At 41.3% G+C, this 14,343-nt stretch overlaps 1 long non-coding RNA gene across 2 annotated transcripts in view; it reads left to right on the forward strand.

The window, feature by feature from the left end:
* Positions 1-14,343, forward strand: part of LOC109251402 (uncharacterized) — a 127,777-nt gene that overhangs the window by 88,498 nt on the left and 24,936 nt on the right. For both annotated transcript variants that reach the window (XR_008422607.1, XR_008422608.1), the window contains one exon: positions 8,901-8,959. This is a non-coding gene — a long non-coding RNA (uncharacterized LOC109251402). The remainder of the gene's footprint in view (positions 1-8,900; positions 8,960-14,343) is intronic.

Consider the following 14,343-nt stretch of genomic DNA (forward strand, 5'->3'; position numbering starts at 1 on the left):
CACTTTCAATCTGAAGGTGTCCTCAGGTCTAAAATGAGTCTCTTGTAGACAGCAAATAGACGGGTCTTGTTTTTTTATCCATTCTGATACCCTATGTCTTTTGGTTGGCGCATTTAGTCCATTTACATTCAGTGTTATTATAGAAAGATATGGGTTTAGAGTCATTGTGATGTCTGTAGGTTTCATGCTTGTAGTGATGTCTCTGGTACCTTGTCTCACAGGATCCCCCTTAGGATCTCTTGTAGGGCTGGTTTAGTGGTGACGAATTCCTTCAGTTTTTGTTTCTTTGGGAAGACCTTTATCTCTACTTCTATTCTAAATGACAGACTTGCTGGATAAAGGATTCTTGGCTGCATATTTTTTCTGTTCATCACATTGAAGATTTCCTGCCATACCTTTCGGGCCTGCCAAGTTTCAGTAGATTAATCCATCACTAGTCTTATCAGTCTCCCTTTATATGTTAGAGCATGTTTATCCCTAGCTGCTTTCAGAATTTTCTCTTTATCCTTGTATTTTGCCAGTTTGATTACGATATGTCGTGCAGAAGATCGATTCAAGTTATGTCTGAAGGGAGTTCTCTGTGCCTCTTGGATTTCAATACCTTTTTCCTTCCCCAGATCAGTGAAGTTCTCAGCTATTATTTCTTCAAGTATGCCTTCAGCACCTTTCCCACTCTCTTCCTCCTCTGGAATCCCAATTATGCGTATGTTACTACGTTTAATTGTGTCACTTAGTTCTCTAATTCTTCCCTCATACTCCCGGGTTTTTTTTATCTCTTTTTCTCAGCTGCCTCTTTTTCCATAATTTTATCTTCTAATTCACCTATTCTCTCCTCTGCCTCTTCAATCCAAGCTGTGGTCGCCTCCATTTTATTTTGTAGCTCATTTATAGCATTTTTTAGCTCCTCCTGACTGTTTCTTAGTCCCTTGATCTCTGTAGTAATAGATTCTCTGCTGTTCTCTATACTTTTTTCAAGCCCAGTGATTAATTTTATGACTATTATTTTAAATTCATTTTCTGTTACATTGCAAAATCATTTTTGATCAGTTCGTTAGCTGTCGCTACTTCCTGGAGTTTCTTTTGAGGAGAATTCTTCCATTTCTTCATTTTGGATATTCCCTGGAGTGACGCAGAACTGCAGGGCTCTTCCTCTGTACTGTCTGGAGTAACTTGTGTTGGTGGGCAGGGCCGCGGTCAGACCTGATGTCTGCCCCCAGCCCACCGCTGGGGCCACAGTCAGACTGGTGTGTACCTTACCTTCCCCTCTCCCAGGGGCAGGACTCACTGTGGAGTGGTGTGGCCCCTGTCTGTGCTACTTGCACATTGCCAGGCTTGTGGTGCTGCTTCGATGGGATCTGGTGTATTAGCCGGGTGGATCCGCAAGGTGCACAGAGTCGGGAGGGGCAGGCTCAGCTCGCTTTGCCTTCGGTGGTCCGCTTCGGGTCTCCTCATTCTTAAAAGACTAGAGAATTATTACAGGTCAAAAATAATTTCAAAATATTGTTCCATTGTCTTCTGCACCCAGTATTACAGTGGAGGATGCAATACCATCTGATTGATATGTACTGACTTATCTGTTTATTTTCTTTGAAAGTTTTAAGATTTTCTTTTTATCTTTGGTTTTCTTAAATGTCACCACAATATTCTAGGTGTTGGTCTTTAAAAAAATTATTTTATTTTATTTATGTATTTATTTATATATTTGAAATTTTTAAAAAAAATTCCCTTGTGACAGTTTGTGTCTCCTTTCAATTAAAAAACCCTTAGAGAGAGCCAAAGCATAAGAGACTCTTAAAAACTGAGAACAAACTGAGGGTTGATGGGAGGTGGGAGGGAGAGGAGGGTGGGTGATGGGTATTGAGGAGGGCACCTTTTGGAATGAGCACTGGGTGTTGTTTGGAAACCTATTTGACAATAAATTTCATATATTGAAAAAAACCCATATATTCTTGGAAACCTTATTCTGTTTATTTCTTGAAGTCAATTATCTTTCTAATTCAATATTTTTCGTATCTCCAACTCCTGTTATATGGGTATTGATTATTATGTTGCCTCTGAAATCCCCAGTTTTTAAATTTTTGCATATAAAAATGGCATCCAGCTCTTTTAGGTCCATAAAATCTATAGGCAAGAAGGCTATATGCTATTGTCATGGGTGTCCTTATAAATTAAGTGGGCTAATGGAACAAATAAAAAGAAAGCTTTAGTCTAATGATTTTGACAACATAGACAGTGTTAAGGTAACTGTCTAATACTATGGCTCTAATACTTGTTAATTGATATAACTACTGAAATTATCTTCCTTAGTGAATTTAAGTTTTGTAACAATTGAGACCGAAAGACTTTTTTGGAGGATAGGGTAGAGTTGATGTGGAAGTCTGTTTAGATTTCTCAATTTTATGCTTTTTTTCTTTTCTTTTCTTTTCTTTTCTTTTCTTTTCTTTTCTTTTCTTTTCTTTAATTTCTTTCTTTCTTTCTTTCTTTCTTTCTTTTTCTTTTCTTTTCTTTTCTTTTCTTTTCTTTTCTTTTCTTTTCTTTTCTTTTAAGTCTCCAAATAGGACTTCCACACTAAAGAAATTGCCTGGGGCAGGTTACTTATACATTTTCCTCACCACTAAAGTGAGGATTACTGGACTAGTGTGAAGTGAAAATTGGATAATAAGAGTATTTTTTAAATTGAAGTATATTTTTAATTTTTAATTTGGTTATTCCATTTTATGAACAAGGAGAATTTCTCAGTCTTTTCATGAATTTATTCTTCTCTGATACCATGATCAAATATCATCAGAATGCAGTCCCCTAGCCAAAAGAGGAAGGAATTGTGATCAGGCACTGACTTTTGGTATAGCTTTAAGTCAACAATTTACTGTGCATTTATAGTTTTTACCAGGTCTCAGTGGATTGCCTTTAGTATTAGCCTGATCCATGTAAGCCTCCTCAGTGAATATGCTGAGAACCTTAGACTCCTAGAAATGATTATAATAGCCAGAGTTTATTGAACATCAACAATATCCCAGATAAAGCACTAATACCTATGTATCCATTGTCTCAATAATCTTGATAACCCTATGATGAAGATAGTATATTATACCCATTTTCAAGATGAGGAAAGTAAGGACCTTGCACAGGGCCCTATTTCTTTTACACAGCAGTTAGGAATCAAACTCAGATAGTTTGCAGCGTCCGTACTCTTTAACATTATGCTGTGCTGACAGGCATTGATAATATAAGAAACAGTTTTTGAAATGAATATATATCATTTGCACAAAAACGTGAAGCTCTATTTATAATTCCTCAGGATGCTGGCAGTTCATCCTATATAGCATTTGAAAGCCCTTCAAAACAACAACTTTATAATTTGGCTTCATCCCACATATATTTTTTAATATTTATTTATTTATTTATGTATTTATTAATGTTTATTAGTTTTGAGATAGAGACAGAGGGCAAGCAGGGAAGGGGCAGAGGGAGAGGGAGACACAGAATGCGAAGCAGGCTCCAGGCTCTGAACTGTCAGCACAGAGCCTGTTGTGGGGCTCAAACCCACAGACCACGAGATCGTGACCTGAGCTGAAGTTAGATGTTTAACCGACTGCGCCACCCAGGCGCCCCACCACATATATTTTTTAAAGTCTACTTATTTTGAGAGAGCGAGCAAGAGCACGTGAGCGTGGGTGGGGGAGGACGGAGAGAGAGAACCTAAAGCAGGCTCCACGCTGGCAGTGTGGTGCCAGATCCCATGAACTGTGAGATCATGACCTGAGCGGATACTAAGAGTCAGAGGCTTAACTGACTGAGTCATCCAGGTGCCCCCTCATCCTGTGTATTTGCACGGTATTCCCAATGCTCCCCAGAATGCACCCTTTCTGTATTGTTGGGAATCTTTTCTGACATTCAACATATGATATGCTCTGTTGGCCACAGTGCATGTGAATCATCATTGTAGGTGATATGACAACCTGGGTTGCTTTTAGGCTACATGTGGATGAATTTGAATGGGACACTTTCTTGAGGGGATTTTTCTTATAGAATCTACTCTGAATACATGACATGCGTATGTGGCCCATAGTTCCTGCGTGAGTTGGTATGTGTTTCCTTTGCTTGCTGATCCTGCAACGACATCTCACAGAAAACATTACAATTGCTCCTTTGGCTTCTCTGATTTAAAGCAGTTTTCTTCCATAGGGTACTGTGTATATTAAGCTTAGTTAAGAGGTCTGTTGGAAGAATATTCTTAGGCCTCTACTTTGTTTGCTTCAAGATAGGATAGAAGCCTTCATTGGCACGAGTTCTGTGAAGACTTGCTAACTGATGGGAGCTGTGGTAAGCAAAAAAGTCCACTCAGTTTCTGGGGTGGAGACTGGATTAATTGCTTGTCAGGAGTTCTTGAGAAAGAATGGGCCACATACAGTTCATTTTTGTCATTAGAGAAGAGACTTAGGAGCCACTAACTTTTTAAAAAAGTTTTTTAAATGTTTTTATTTAGTTTTGAGACAGAGAGAGACAGGGCATGAGCAGGGGAGGGGCAGAGAGAGAGGGAGACACAGAATCTGAAGCAGGCTCCAGGCTCTGAGCTGTCAGCACAGAGCCCGACGTGGGGCTTAAACTCAAACCATGAGATCATGACCTGAGCCAAAGTCGGACACTTAAGTGACTGAGCCACCCAGGCGCCCCTGGAGCCACTAACTTTTGACTGTTCTTCAGGGGTACTCAACACAAGGCCTTAATTGGTACAAAGCTTCTCTGTGATCCCTCCTTTGTCTGGTTGTCAATATGTGGATGATGAGATTACAGGACCCCAAAATTCTAAAACTAGTGAGTACTAATCCATAGGATACTCTGGAATGTGGGGTGACATGGTTAAACAGGAACATAATGATTATGTGCAGAAGGGGATGCCAATGAAGGTGGCAAGCTCATGGCTGACAGTAATTGGTCAGGGTTCTTCTGGTAGAAAAGCATTCTGATTTTCTTTTCTTGTCTCCTCACTTAATGTAGGTTAAGTTCAGAAATGGGGGAGGGAGTCCTGAGGTGTTGCCTGGCTTCTGATCTATCCTGTTGGCTCTTCTTCTCTCTCATGGGCTCTCATCTTTGTGTCTACTTGATTTACTCCTTATTTTGTGTTGCTTCCAAGCTCTTTGATGGTGGTTGCCTTTAACATGTGTAGAAAAAAATGAGTAAATAAATGAGAAGAGGAGAGGATTTTGCCGGTCACTACCCTACAATCAGGGGTTCTTGGTCTGAGGACACAAAGGTGGTTCAACCTGTGGATGTTTTCAGTCATGAGCAGGTCAGGACTCCAGACCAGACCAACTGATTCAGAAACTGGGTGGGGCTACGGCCTCTGCAGTTTTGAAATGGTCTCCAGGTGATTCTGATGTTCACGTCTGATTGGAAACAGCTGCCCTAGATCCATGGTTCTCAAACTTGGTTTTGCATCAGAATCACCTGGTAGGTTTGTTAAACCACAGATTTTGGGGCTCCACCCCCAGAATTTCAACAGACCTGAGATGGAGCCCAGGAATTAGGTTTCTGACCAGTTCCCACGTGATACTGACCCTGCCGGTCTGGGGCCCCCACTCTGAGGACCATTGCCCAAGATTTTTGTAACAGCTATGATGAGAAGTTGTGTATTAACAGTACTCAGTAGTTAGCTGCCCATTAAATCAAAATACTGATGCCTGAGTCTTACTCTCTAATCACAACTGAAATTCCATGGGAAGAGCCAGGACGTCTTTTGTTTGTAAAATTTCCCCAGCTGATTAAGCACAGTGAGGTGTGAGAAATACTACTCTAGACCTTTGCTGCTCTGAGCGTGGGACCAGTAGCACTGGCATCATCATCACTTGGGAGCTTGTTAGGAATGTAGAACCTCATTCCTCCCCTTGGACCTACAAAATTTGCATTTTGATAAGATACATGTAGACACATTAAAGATTGAGAAGCACTGCTCTAGAGAACTACTGTTCGTCTTCGATGCTCATGGAATAATTTGTTTCTTATCTCTGAAGCTGGAATGCAAGTTCCCTAAGGGTTGGCTTCTTGGCTAATTCATCCTCAGCCCAGAGTACCTAGCATAGTGGGTTTTTTTGTTTTTGTTTTTGTTTTGCACATGGAGCTGCTCAATAAATACTTTTGAATAAATGAATTTTCCTTTTGTTCGAATTTGACACCCATCCTCATCTACAAAGTGCAACCACACTCTTTCTACTGCTGGCTATGCTTTTGCCCACCTCTCAGATAAGGGCCCTCGCATTGTCATATCATTTTAATTGCCCCCAAATATCATAGTATTAAGAAAAACCTCATGGGCAGGAGTCATTTCAGACATTCCTGAAGCTTTAAGAAAAAGCAACTGGGATGCTTCCACACAGACTCCACACATTGTGACCCAGAGTTTCACTTTGTGGGCCAAAGTGAACCTTTGCTCTCACATAAACTAACATTCTTCTTGGAATTCCCATAACTGCACACAGTTACATGTACTGAGTGTCTTCCCTTAGAATTTCAGGAGTGCTCCTCTGATCACTTTTTCTGATAACGTGTGGAACTTGAAACAAATTCAAAGATAATTTATCACTTGGCGCTGTGCATTCTCCTTATCTTGGCAGAGATTTCACATTTAGAAAAATTTTAACCTGGGAAATGGTCACACTGAACAACTTTAAGAATTACCAAATCTTGGGAGGTTTCTCCAAGTAGAGTGTGGTAGGAGAATAATGCCCCACCCCAAAGTCCTAATTGGTCTAGGTCATAATCCCCACCTGTGTAAACACGTGAATATGTTCCTTTACCTGGTAAAAGGGTCTTTGCAGATATGATTAAAGACCTTAAGATGGGGAGATAATCCTGACTTACCCCAGAGAACTGAATGTGATCACATGAGGCTTTAAAAGCAGGCAACCTTCTGGCTACAAGGAACTAGAGAGATAGCCGTGTAAGAACTTGACCACCCAAAAATGAAAAAAGGGGGCCATGAGCCAAGAAATGCAGGTGGTTTCTAGAAGCTGGAAAAGTAAGGAAACACATCCTCTCCTCGAGCCTCCAGAAAGGGACGCAGACCTGCTGACACCTTGATTTTAGCCTGCTGAGACCAGTGCTGGACATTTGACCCACAGAGCTATATGATAGCAAGTTTCATTTTTAAGGTACCAAATTCATGGTAACTTGTTACAGCAGAAATAGGAAACTAGTACAAAGAGTAAGACACTCTTTTCATTTCTAGGTATGTTAGGAGGTACAGACCAGGGTACAGGCATGTAATAAAGAGTCTGTTACATTCCTCTGCATCATCTAAATCTTCCCAGTTATCAGAAAATACTTTTATATTTTGGCATAAACTCTATTTCTATTTCTATTTCCTTCCTTCCCCTCCCCTAATGTGAAGTTCAGAAGATTGGAAGAGGATAGATGCGGTCCCATGTCCTCAAACACCTACTGCCAATCCAGGTCTCAAATTTCCATTATTAGAGACCCATGGCTTACAACTTCTTCAGTTTTCACGTGTTCCCTTCTGTCCCAAGCACTTAGACCTCCAGAGAGGTACCAGCTGTAAACTCTTCTGGGAGAATATGATGACTTTATCACTACATGTGGGAGTGATAGATTATGTGGGAAAAGTGAAGAGAGGTAAAGGAATAACCTCACTATCATCACAATTTTGTCAAGAGCTATTACCTAAAATAGTTAAAGAAATTTAAATGAGATGCTAAAGGGAAAATGTTTTTGTGCATATTTATTTAGTGCCCACCCTGTGCCGTGTGCTTTATTTTGGTGATCTCATTTAATCTTTCGACAACCCTGTGAACTGTCACATGTGGGGTTTTATTTTACCCAGCTTACAAGCCAGTAAGTTAATCTATTAATGTTGAAACTAGATTTTCCAGTGAGTTTTAGTCTCTTACTTCGGATGCTGGTAGATGAGACCTCTAGGTGAGAGACAAAGGATTTTATTATTCACGTTGCAGCAAACAGCATGAGCACCAGCATTTTGTGCCAGATCCCTTTGCGACCCAAGGTCCAGCGGGGCAAGCCAGTAGGGGTCCAGATGGATACTATGCCCACGGTATTTTTTTGTCATAGCTGGGGAACCCTGAGCTCTAGGAATCTACCACTTTTATAGGAAGTAGTGAGTGAGTAATCATGCTCTTTGTTCCTGAGGGAGACACCACCTCATCCCTCAAAGGTGCTTGCTGCAAATACAACCGTGAGAAATTGCCTGGGTGAAGAAACAACAGTTAGGGCCCAGCATTTTTGGTATACCCTACATGCCAGCTGTGAGCACGAGAGACTCGTGGAGAATTGTCTTTCCCAACACAAAATTTGTATTATTATCCCCATCTCACAAACAAGACATTTGAGGTGAAAGAAAGTTGAACAACTTGTCTAAGGACACAAGATGTAGTGAGGACAAGATTCAAATTCATATCTATAGTCAAAAGCCCATGGTCTTCCCATTATATGCTGCTGTCCACTGGGAAGACTACTGGAAAAATAATTACACCACAATATTTTTTAAATAATTAAAAAAATGTTTACTTAATTTTCAGAGAGAGAGAGAGAGAGAGAGAGAGAGAAAGCAGGGGAGAGGCAGAGAGAGACACACAGAATCCAAAGCAGGCTCCAGGCTCTGAGCTCTCAGCACAGAGCCCAATGCGGGACTTGAACTCATGGACCACGAGATCATGACCTGAGCCAAAGTTGGATGCTTAACCGAGTGAGCCACCCAGGCACCCCACACCACAATATGTTTTAATCATGAATTAATAAGATAACAAAAGCAAACAATATTTAAAAAAAAAGACTACAAGGTAGTAGGATTTTTGCTGGACATGTAAATAAATTTATTCATTCTTTTACAAACATTACTAAAAACTTTCTGTGTATCTTTTCTGTGGTAGGAAAGGATGGAGAGCATGAAGAGAAAGCAGGAGAAAAATGAGGAAAAAGGAATGTTCTGGTAAGTGGAATGCCTCAGCACCACTTTGCACGATAGTGTTCTGAATTGCTGAACTCAAAACTCGAGACTGTAGAACTTCGACATCCAGAAAGGTTGCCTTTTCTGAACTCCTAATCACTTTAAATTGAAAGTCACTTCAGTCTCCTTCCTGTGGCTTCTCTGGATCTTTGGCTTCATTGAAGTGTAACCTGGGGAGTGTCTGTGGAAATTTATCACGGCATTAAACAAGAAGATACATTTGATTCAGAAATACCGAATCTTCTGTTTAAAGTCCAAATAACACTTAGAATAAATTTTAATGTGAGTCGTTGGAAGGATCCTTTCCATTTGAACTCTGTACTCATGCAAAAGGACAAACTCATTAAGTTCTCAAAAGTCTCCAAGGAAGATGGTGATAATTGAGCGCTAAACTGTGGCACTTCCAGGTTTCTGTTAAAAGCTGAGAATGTAAAAACTATTTGATCCTTTGACATCACTTATCTGAACACATTATTATCATAAACAATTATGGTTGTAGACACTGGAGCAGAGAAATTCTCAGCTTTTGGAAAGCCTAGGGAAAATGGTAAGTGTGACGTCTTCTGCCTACCCGGTTCCTGTCTTTTCTATTGACCTCATCTTTTGATTTTATATTCCTTTAGGCTTAACTCCTAGAGATCTTTGTCTGGAATCCAGTCTACATTGAAAGTCAAAAAAGCAAATAACATGCGAGTGTATCTGTGTGTATACAAATGTCTACAAGGATATTTATCTATCCAAATGTTAGCTCTTGGTTGTCACCGGGTCGTGGGGTCACAGGCATTCTTAGTGTCCTCAGCTGAGGTTGGGTTGCCTGCCATGGAGAAGGACTTTTCTCCTTGCCTCTGGCTTTCCATTTTGCAGTTTGTTTCACCCTGTGTTGTGTTCTTTCGTCCCACATACAGCACATGAGCGCCTCTTCCTCAGTGCTGATGTGTGGGTGTTTGGTGGTGAGAGAGGAAGGGAAAGGTGGGCATGTGAAAGCAACTGGGGGTGCCAGCCTGGGCAGGAGACCTTCCCTTACATCTCTTAGGGTGTTCGAAGGCGTAGGACTGTCGTTTCTTTTGGCCTGCAGGCCTTTCTTTCTGTTAATTCATTTGACAGTAATTTACTGAGTGATCTCATGTGCCAAGTACTTCCTAGGTACTAGGGATCTAGCAGCAGACAAAGCAAATTTCCTTCTTTCATGGAGTTTACATTCTAGCAGACAATCGAAAAATTTAAAACCCTAAAATATGATATGTCACATTATGATAAATGATGGGGAAGAAAAATAAAATGGGGTGAAGCAGGTGGAAAGTGAGGGGGGGTGAAGGTGAAGGAGCTGTTTTCTATCAGTGAAGAGGAAGAGCCTCTCTGATGAGGGGTTGAGTAAAGACCCGAAGGAAACAAGGGAAGGAGCTGCTATTCCAGGCTGAGGGAACAGCATACAAGGTCGCAAGTTGTGTATGTCCTTTGGCTCTTTAAGGAGCAGAAGATACGTTGATGTATCAGGGTAGAGTTAGTGTGCTGGGCAGTGTCGAAGAGGACGGAGTGGTATCTGGGTCTCAGGCCACGTGCAGCCTTGCTGTCCACAGTGTGGTGATCTATAGATTTTACTTGAGTGACAAAGAAAGCCACTGAGGAATTTTCCGAGGTGGGGTGGGGGAAGTGACCTGATACACTTTAGAAGAACCATTTGCTATCTTGTCTACTACAATTTATTTGAATATGCTAGACAGTGAGTTCCAACACTTAATGACCTCTTTTTCATTAAGTGTTGAAGAAATACATCTTTAATATGTTACTGGGTGTATTTGAGAATTATATTCAGTGTTGCGATATATCAGGAAGTGATGCTTTCCGAAGCAGAAAATAACCAGAGAGATGAAGGAGGCCATTGGCCCTTATCTAACTGATGGACACAAATCTTAGTTCCGAGTACAGGTGTGTGGGAAAGGTAACTATTTTCCTATAAGTATATGATAAACATACTCCTAGTATGATCTCCTTTATGCTGGGAGTTTCCTTTTATATCTGGGTCTCACATAAGTTAGAGGGTTAGGATGCATCATAGCAGCGATTCTCTGAGTGTGGTCGCCAGAGCAGCGATATCAACATCACCTGAGAACTTGTTAGAAATGTAGATTCTTAGTCCCCACCCCAGAGTTGCTGAACCCGAATCTGTATGCCAGCAGGCTTTCCAAGGGAACTCTAATGCACGTGAAAATTTGAGAATAACCCCATTATGTTGTCACGTCATGCGTAGGGCTTCTGGTCTGTGTTGTCATCAGTCCACAGGGGCATCACTGAGCCCTCTGGTGTTCCGTTGTGGATGCACGTGGGGCCCAGCTTTGTCCCTCATTCCTTCCTGACCTCACGCTCTTTCCAATCAAGTTCTTCCTCTCTCGGCTAATTTCTGTGCCGTTCTTAGGTACACTGCCTGCAAGGATTCTACTGCTGCTATCTCAAATTTGGCTATGGGAAATTTTGTGGTGTTATTGAAACTCAGGCTACTTAGGGGCCTCTCATCTTCACAAAATTATCCTGCCACTCCCTTTTTACTTTGTGTCTTGGGGAACTGGTCCCCACATGTCCATTTTTCTTAAGGAGTCTTGGTGTTTTCATAGCCTCAGCCCAAGAAGGGGAGTCCAAGTTTTCTCTATTCTCAGGTTGCCCAAACTTAGCTGAATTTTGTGTTCCTGCAGTGGGCTCCTAGATGGGACACCTTCAGGATTTCGTCTCAGGATCCACTAGTGTCTGAGCTCATTTCACTTGCCATCTCCCCTTAGTAGTTGAGGAAATGCTTCCTAGGTTCAGGCAAGAAAATTTGCCTTGCTTTAGAAGTAACTCACCTAGGAGCTCCTGGGTGGTTCAGTTGGTTAAGCATCTGACTCTTGATTTTGGCTTAGGTCATGATCTCATGGTTCATGAGTTAGAGCCCCACATCGGGCTCTGTGTTGACCATGCAGAGCCTGCTTGGGATTCTCTGTCTCTTTTTCTCTTCCCCTCCCCTGCTCTTTCACTCTTTCTCAAAAATAAATAAATGAACATTAAAAAAAAAAAAAAAGTAATTCACCTATAGTACAGGCCATCCATCATCAAAGTAGAAAAAGAGACTTTGGGGGACGCCTGGGTGGCTCAACCGGTTGAGCGTCTGACTTTAGCTCAGGTCATGATCTCACGGTCTATGAGTTCGAACCCTGTGTCGGGCTCTGTGCTGACAGCTCAGAGCCTGGACCTTGCTTTGGATTCTGTGTCTCCTTCTCTCTCTGCACCTCTCCTGCTCACACTCTGTCTCTCTCTCTCAAAAATAAATGAACATTAAAAAAAAATTTTTTTTAAAGAAAAAGGGACTTTAGGAAAAGATTGCAAACAGGATTTTCTCTCCATCTTCACGGGTCCAGTGAACCAGGATGCTGCCCTTTGTTTTCTGACTGCTTTATTTATTTATTTATTTATTTATTATAAATTTTTTAAAATGTTCATTTATTTCTGAGAGAGAGAGAGAGAATGAGTATGCGCCTGTGAGTGGGGGAGTGGCAGAGAGAGAGGGAGACACAGAATCTGAAGCAGGTCCCAGGCTCTGAGCTGTCAGCACAGAGCCCGACGTGAGGCTCTAACTCATGAACTGTGAGATCATGTCCTGAGACAAAGTTGGATCTTCAACTGACTGAGCCATCCAGGTGCCCCAGGAATCCGATCATTTATATGTTTAGTCTGCTTTTTTGGGGTCCTCATTAGTTTGCAACAGTTAAAGTATATTAGGTATTGTAAGTATAAAGGCCTTGTTAACATGAATGCAAATGAATGAATGAAATTTTGTATTTTGTTTTGAGCTGATCTGGATGATCAAAAATGATTTCTGATAAGTTTTAAAATTAACTTTGCAACGAAGCCAAAAATTAAAAAAAAATAATAAAAATTTTGTTTACTTCTGAGAATAAATTTCAGAACCCTCAAGGGATTCTTGGGATCAACTTAAGAATTTATTTTTCTTTCGGGCACCTGGGTGGCTCAGTTGGTTGAGCGTCCAACTTTGGCTCAGATCATGATCTTGTGGTTGACGAGTTCCAGCCCTGTGTGGGGCCCTGTGCTGACAGCTCAGAGCCTGGAGCCTGCTCTGGATTCTGTGTCTCCCTCTCTCTCTGCCCCTCCCCCCACTCATGCTTTGTCTCTCTCTGTCTTAAAAATAAACACTTAAAATAATTTAAAAAAAGAATTTACTTTGTTTGAATTTCTGGGGCCAGTAGTTTTATTAAAAAAAATTTTTTTAAATGTTAATCTTTGAGAGAGAGAGAGAGAGAGACAGAGTGTGAGTGGGGGAGGGGCAGAGAGAGAGGGAGACACAGAATCCCAAGCAGGCTCCAGGCTCTGAGCTGTCAGCACAGAACCAGACGCAGGGCTCAAACTCACGAACGTCGAAATCATGACCTGAGCGGAAGTCGGATGCTTAACGGACTGAGCCACCCAGGAGCCCCTCAGTAGTTTTGTTTTTATGTGCCACGGAATCACATTCTCTGGAGCTGTGGCACTGCCTGCCCCTCCTCCCACCCCATTTTTCCTGTCTGTATGAAACGTATTTGTGCATTTTTTTTCCAGGGGGAGAGTATAGTCTTATTTCTGGAAGGAAAGGAGCTTGTACTTGGATGTGAAATGAAAGGGTTCCTAGGGAGGATGAGGCTGATTGAAGTTGAAAGCTTTTTATGACAAGCTGGATGTCATTAATCCTTGTAAATATGTGATTTGTAATCACTATTTTGGAGGAAAAAGTTACACCAGCTCATTTTTAGTCTTGCTGTAATCCATGGTAATTTGGAGTGGTCAGAATCTAATCATGTCCACTTCTGATAGACTTTCAAAATAAGGCATCTTCTTAGCTCTCAAGCCTCACGAGGCCCCCACGTAGAAGGAGCTGGGAACGTACAGCACAACCTCAAAATACAAGTCCCCGTTCTGTCATAAGGCACCGGACTGCCCCATAGTGTACTTTTTATTCTCCAGATACCTTTCCACAGTGGACAACCAGGACTTTCGCTAACATGAAAGCTGATTAAAAGTGTTTTGAAATGTAGGAGAGGGATTAATTCCTTGCAAAATATTTTTTAAAAGTTCTGTTCTTTTCTAATCTATGAATTGTTGGAGAAGCTTCTCAGACTGTCTCCTGGCTATGGGTTTTGTGTGTGTGTGTGTGTGTGTGTGTGTGTGTGTGTGTGTGTGTGTTTTGGCTACATCATTACTCAAGCCAAGCTGATTAAGACTAATTTTGGTTAAAATAAATTCATGCCTGGGCAGACAACCAATGTGCAGAGTCTCAACCAGAGGCAATTAAAGTGAGATTCATGTTATGATGGAGACTTAATAATAACAGCTGCAGTATTTGACAT

The sequence above is a fragment of the Panthera pardus genome, unplaced genomic scaffold (genome assembly GCF_024362965.1).
Source record: "Panthera pardus isolate Hobbes unplaced genomic scaffold, ASM2436296v1 HiC_scaffold_16, whole genome shotgun sequence".
Lineage (NCBI taxonomy): Eukaryota > Metazoa > Chordata > Mammalia > Carnivora > Felidae > Panthera > Panthera pardus.